Raw genomic sequence first — 6,689 nt, 5'->3', positions numbered from 1 at the left:
TAAAAAGAAGCGCTTCCGGGAGGCAACCTGAGTTTAGAGTTTGCATTTCTTTTCCCTTTTTTTTTCTTTTTCATTTCTTAGGATCTGTTTTCTTTTCATTCTTCTTCTGAAATTATGTTTAAAATGATTGCTTAAGGGCAAGCAATGCTCAAAGTGTGGGGTGGTGGTTTAAAAATTAAGTTTTTTTTTCAAAACTGCATGCTCTACTCGCCGAGTTTATACGTACTACTCGGCGAGTACCTATTCGAAATCCCCGAAAATCACGAATACGTGTCTCTACTCGGCGAGTAGAGGTTTGTACTCGGCGAGTAGAACATTTACACGGGTTTTTACAATCTGTAAATAAGGGTTTCTTTTTCTTTTATTCACTTTCACCAAATCACTTATACTCGCCGTACACTTCTACTCTCAAGCCATTTCTCCAGTTTCATTTTTCTTGTTGAATCTGCATCCACCAAGTAAAAAGGTATGATTTTTACTCTCAATACTTGTTAAAGATTGCAACTTTATCAATTCTTGATTCTTATTTTGCTTAAAATCCGGATTTGGGGGTTTTCTCCAATTCTAGGGTTTTGATTTTACTATGAATTAGGAAGCTTTAGACAAAATTTCTTATGGATGTGTGTTTAAGGGACTTAGTACAGCAAACCCCTTTGCAAAATTAGGTGTTTTCATTGACCTAATATGGCCCGATTGAAAACTATTCCCGAAGTTCATCCTACTCGCTGAGTAGTTCATGAACTCGGCGAGTAGGTGCCAAGACAGATCTGTTTTGGTTGACTTTAATTGTTGGGTTTTGTTTGTTGTTGTTTTCTTGATGCTATTTTTGCAGAAATTATGTCTGGAAGAGGGCAAACTTCAAGGGGAGGAGGCCAAGGAGATGTGCCATGGCTTACTTTTCAACAAATAACTTCAAGATCTTCACAAGCTTGTGCAAAGAACAGATTAGAGGCTCTCAAGCAGAAAGAAATTCACCTTCCCAATGCAGTTAATTGGGATTGGTTGGGAAAAATTGGTTTGGAAGAAGAATTGACACCTTACTTGGTGAAATCTTGTGATGTGGGAGAATCTACAATAATTTGTGATGGATGGTTACAGCTATTCAAGATCCAAGAACCGGTCTTTGCAGAGCTATGTTGGGAATTTTTTGCTACCATCCCATTCCAGGGTGGTAGTGAATATTATAACCCCAATGTCATTTCTTTTTCACTTGGAGGGGAGCTGCGACAATGCAGTATTGCGGAACTTGCTTGGAGGATAGGCATTTATGATCAAAATGCCATGTTGACGGAAGATTTTGAGACCTTCTTGGAGCAATGCCACAAAGATCTCCCCGAAGAAGTTGTTGCTTCCACTTGGTGGAATACCATTGCGAACCGGGTGTACATTCCATCTTCTGCACAAGAATGCCATATCCGCTCGCTCATTCATCGTCTCATTCACCGCCTCATTGTCAGCACCATCAATATGAGGAAGGATGATGACAAGGTCCCAACCCTTGACATTTTCTACCTTTGGAGCATCATCACCCCAGACGTCTTCTGCAACCTGCCCTATTGCTTAGCCAAGTATCTCGCGGACGGAGCTGTTAAGGAAAAGGTTACCTCCAAAATTAATGGAGGAATGTTTGTAACAAGACTCGCGAGATCATTTGGGATCTTAGACTTACAAGAGGCAAGGGCCTTAACTGTCATTTCTCATCCTCCGTTCAACACTACACTATATCGGAGGGAGATAATTGTGGAAATTTTTGGGGATTCATATGCAATTCCACATACAGACGAGGCGGTTATTCCCGAGGAGCCGAGACGAAGGGTTCGACAAAGGAATGAACGGGCCCGAGAAGATCCACCGGTTATTCCGGTGGAAGATGAGAATGACGGGTGGAATCAAGTGGAATATAGGAGATATTTGGATGACATTGGGCGAGGTGTTAATTACAACAATGAGTCATTCGATTATCTTTTTCAGCAAATGAACATCGCCCCAAGGCCCGGCCCCGGGTACCCTTACATCATGAATTGGGAGGAGAGGATGCGGAGAAGAAACAACCAAGAAGGAGGCAGTGGCGCAAGAGGGGCAAATATGGGAAAAGAAGATTGAAGATTGGTTGTTTTCATGTTTTTGTTTTTTTTTATGGTGTTTGATTATGAACTTTGTTGAACTTGGATATTTATATTTTTAGGACTTTGGTTTGTTTGCTTTCACTCGTGGTTACATGTTTTTCAGGTTGAAAGATTAGGATGCATATAGGAGTCTTTTTGGTCAAGGTTCAAGTGAGGATTGCTTTAGATGAGAGTGCGAAATGTTTCAATTAAGGTTGATTTCGTTAGGATTGGGAGTGATCAAGTGTGTTCTTAGTGAAGGAGATAGGAGAAGAGTCATTGTAATATCTCGATCTAGCACTTCCGTCAAGAGTCAACAAGCAGGAAATTTTTTTTTCGAATCAGAGTATACTCGCCGAGTGCATCTAGAATACTCGCCGATTACATGTGTAATTACGCGATTTTACTGCAAAATGACGATCTACTCGCCGAGTTCACGCCTAACTCGCCGATTCCATCAACATTCTTCTACTCCAGAGTAGTTTTGGGCACATTCATTGCAGTCCTTATCCATATTTTTCGTGAAGATTCATTCCTGGAGGTTTCTAAGATCTTTGTCCTAAATATTTGAGTTATTTACATGTTTACCACACGTGACATGACACCCAAGACATGGATGAGCTGTTCCCATGTCTAAAGTCATTCAAAGTAGGAGCTTAATTGAAGAAAATTAGCTTCGCGACTGCTACCCCAGGGGAGTTTGTTCCAATTCTCTCTATATTTCATGTTTTTATTTTTCATGCATAACATGCAATGGGGACATTGCATGAATTAAGTGTGGGGTAGGGGGTTCGTTACATCTTAGTAAATTTAAAATCCCAATATCCTAATTTAGGTCTATTTAAAAAAAATCAACTCTTGCCTACCAAAAATGTTGCTTAGGACTTAATTTATAAAATTTAGGTAAAAGTAATTAGAATTCCATGTTAGGTTTATGTTGATGATTGCATGAAGACCCAAATATTTAGTTGAGACTATATACGTTCTAGTGCATTTGTGGCTTCCTTATTCCAGTGAAATCATGGGACAAAAACATGACCTTGCTTAGTCCGAAGGATGCAATATGTTTAGCATCGTGTACCAGAAATGTATCCAGGAAAATTTTATTCTTTAGCTAATAAAGGTTGAATTTCAGTGCCCCTGCTTAAGCATGTAGGGTCTTGAAAAAGAAAAAAAAGATATAAGTGAGTTACATGAAAAAAGGGGGGGAAATTACAAGAAAAAGTTTGAAGAATTTTTGGAGCATCAAAGTCAAAGTATGAAGATCAAAATTCTGAAGATTCAAAATTTGCAGATACCCGAAAACAAAAGATCAAATTGTCAAAGAAGTGAGGATGCAAAAGAGTTCCATAGTGGTATCATAAATTGTAATTTTTAGATTATGTATGCTTGGGTTGCTCAACCAAAAACACCTTGAGGTTAGGAAGTTTTCTGCAGATGGATTCGGAGGGATGCATAAAATGAGCATTGTTTGGGATAAGTGGGTGAATGTTTATGAGGATTGTAAGTATTTGGAATATTGGGGGGTTTTTTACGAAAATTTTAGACACAAATTCACGCATTGCGGTTTTGGCGTAATGGTTGTGTTCGATTGGAGTTGTCCTATGTGATTCTAATATGCTAAAATTCAGTTTTGCTTGGGGGCAAGCAAAAGTCAAGTGTGGGGTATTTTGATATGTGCATAATTAGCCATATGTTTAGTATAGCTTTTTATTCATTTTTAGCTAATTATTTGCATAATATGGACAAAAGGTACTTAATAATGTCTAAATTGTGTTTTCAATCCAAAAGACATGCTTGGAAGCAAAAAGGAACAAGGAGAAGTAATTAGAAACCAAAGAATGAAGAAAAAGAAGATATCTGGAGCTACTCGGCGAGTCAACGAAGCTACTCGACGAGTTCCCGAGAATGTTCCCGAAGAAAAGTCAAGAGTCCTTGATAAACACGTATTTTCCACATCTACTCGGTGAGTTGGGGACCTACTCGCCGAGTTGACCCTGTTTTATGATAAGTATAAATATGGAGCCTATATCCGAATTGGGGACATTCTGGCTTTTTGGGGAGATACACCTACGATTGAAGAACCCTTTGGACACCTGAAGAACCCTAATCCTTGATCTTTTGAAGACTCAAGGCGAATTAGGTTATATTTTCCACTTAATCTTAGGATTTAATCATGACTAGCTTAGTTAAATTCGTTTTTGGGCTTGTTTCCACTGTAATCATGAGCTAAATTCGTGTTGTTTCTGTTTAGGAAAAACCAAGTTACTCCTATGGTTTGATTATTACTTTTATTGATTGTTTATTGGTGATTTTATTAAATTAAGTTTGTTAAAGAACCTTATGCATTAACCATAACTATTTTCTGTTAATTGGAAGACAATTAAGCTGCATGAACATCTCTTAGTTGTTAACCTCATATGTTTATGTGAACACTTCATCATATGTCTAGGATTAGTGAATATGAAACTATGATTAATTAGAGAATGGGTAAATTAATGTGTGAGCTTGTTTGAGAAACCAACAAAGAAGAGGTTAGTTGAATCACCAACTTGATTAACCAATTACAAATCTTATTTAATCCAAATAAATGAACTAGGAAGTTAATTAGTTTAAACAATTGGCCACTGCTTGAATTGATTAATTTTCTAAGGGTTAGTAATAGTAAACATGAATCTAACCACTTTAGTTGGTAACCAATAGCAGTTAATTTATCATTTTATTATACAAATAACCATAGGAGTGAATTGGTTGGACCTAAACAGAAACTTTCTATCAAATTTGGTGAATTTTTACTTGTTTTTAGTTGTTTAGTTAATCACTTGTTAGGCGGTGAGTTTAAGTTTCTAGTCTTGTAAAACTAGAGAAAAACCCTTACTTTTATTACTTGTTTAGTTAAAAATTAGTTATTAGTTTAATTTCCGTCCCCTGAGTTCGACACCCTACTTATCCAACTATATCACTAAAAGACAGGTTCACTGCCTTTGTGTGCTAAATTTATAATTTAAAAGTAGGAATAAAACCAGTGCATTTTACACACATCATAAACCTACTAAAGACGTGTCACTCAATTTGAAATCTTGGAGTATGACTCTAAGACTTGATATTGGAACAAAGTATGATTGACTTCTTGATTTAACCATTTCTACAATTCTTGATTCCTCTTCATAGACATGCAATTGCACTAAGACTTACCTAGAGGATTAATTGAGACATGGTTCTTAATCATTAAGACCTATCAAAAAACATAATAAAAGTTACTCTCCCTTCTTCTTAGAATAGAGAAACTTTTATCTTTCTGCCTACTAGATTCTTCTTATGCGTTCTGCTATTGATTGAAACTCTTTCAATCAACTCAGAATTACACTCAATCTTATAAGTATAACCATATTTACTAAACTTGAGTAAATCATGACGAGTATCTTTGTCACTCTTGTGGTAGACTTTATTAACGTACGACCTAGTGTACTCGATTTCCTAGTCTTTCAATTGACACTTTGTCAAAGAATTAGTCTAAATTTCCCAAATGTAAAAGTTTTTCATTCATCATACAATACACGTTGCATGATTCCAAGTTTCTATCCACTTGAAACTTTGGCGATGAGAAACTCTCCCTATTTGGTAAACTTTTGACACTTCCACAAATAACCTAATTAAGAATCAAATCCATTTTGCTAATAATAGAAATACACAAACATCAAATTTTCATACACGCCATTGTAAGGATAAATAAATAAGATAAAACTCAAAATTTATTTTATTGCAGAAAAACTTGTCCTTACAATGCAATTCAACTGAAAGACTATGCTAGTACATATTTCTTAGCAATCTACCCTAACTTTAAAGTAGCAGCTCAAAAATCTGATCTTTGAATCCATGCGATCGAAATCCATTTCTTCATGATCAGATTCAACATGCTTCTTCCTTAAGTTTCCTTTCATTTCTTCGATCTTGCAAAACATCATAATGTAATCTTATCACATCATGTATTAAGAACTAAAAACTAAGAACTTATAGAGTTAGTTAATGGATTTTACATGAAGTAGAGCCATACGTCTTGACTCTCCCATCTCTTAGATCTCTCAGGAAAACTGGGCAGCTTCGTCTCTAATGCCCCTTCTCTTGGCAGTAAAAGAAAATGGACTCCTTTGGTACATAGCAAGGGAAAATCTCAGCATTTTCTAGACTTCCAATATAGCCAGTGTCCAATGAAGTATGGGAGTTTGATCGACCAATCAAGTTTGCTTGACCAGTGCGCCAAATCATCACTGATTCAGCAGCAATAAGCAAATAGGTCAAATCAATGAGGGTCACGTTGTGAACCATTGTATAGTACTCTCTTACGAATTCACTATACGAATCAGGAAGTGGCTGAAGAACCCAGTCAACAGCCAACATCTCTGAGATCTCTACACCCAACATCCTTAACCTATCAATGCGTGACTTCATCTCTAAGACGTGTGCACACACAAGTTTCCCATCTTCGTGCTTACTTGCCAATAGGGATTGAGTGAGCTTGAACTTTTCAACCCTTTGAACTTGTGGGTCAGGGAGAACAACTGGAGGAGGTGGAGGACGTGAAGC

This window comes from Lactuca serriola, chromosome 2 (genome assembly GCF_051521515.1).
Source record: "Lactuca serriola cultivar US96UC23 chromosome 2, Lser_US96UC23_V15, whole genome shotgun sequence".
Classification (NCBI taxonomy): Eukaryota; Viridiplantae; Streptophyta; class Magnoliopsida; order Asterales; family Asteraceae; genus Lactuca; species Lactuca serriola.
Note: the sequence above shows the minus strand (reverse complement) of the source record.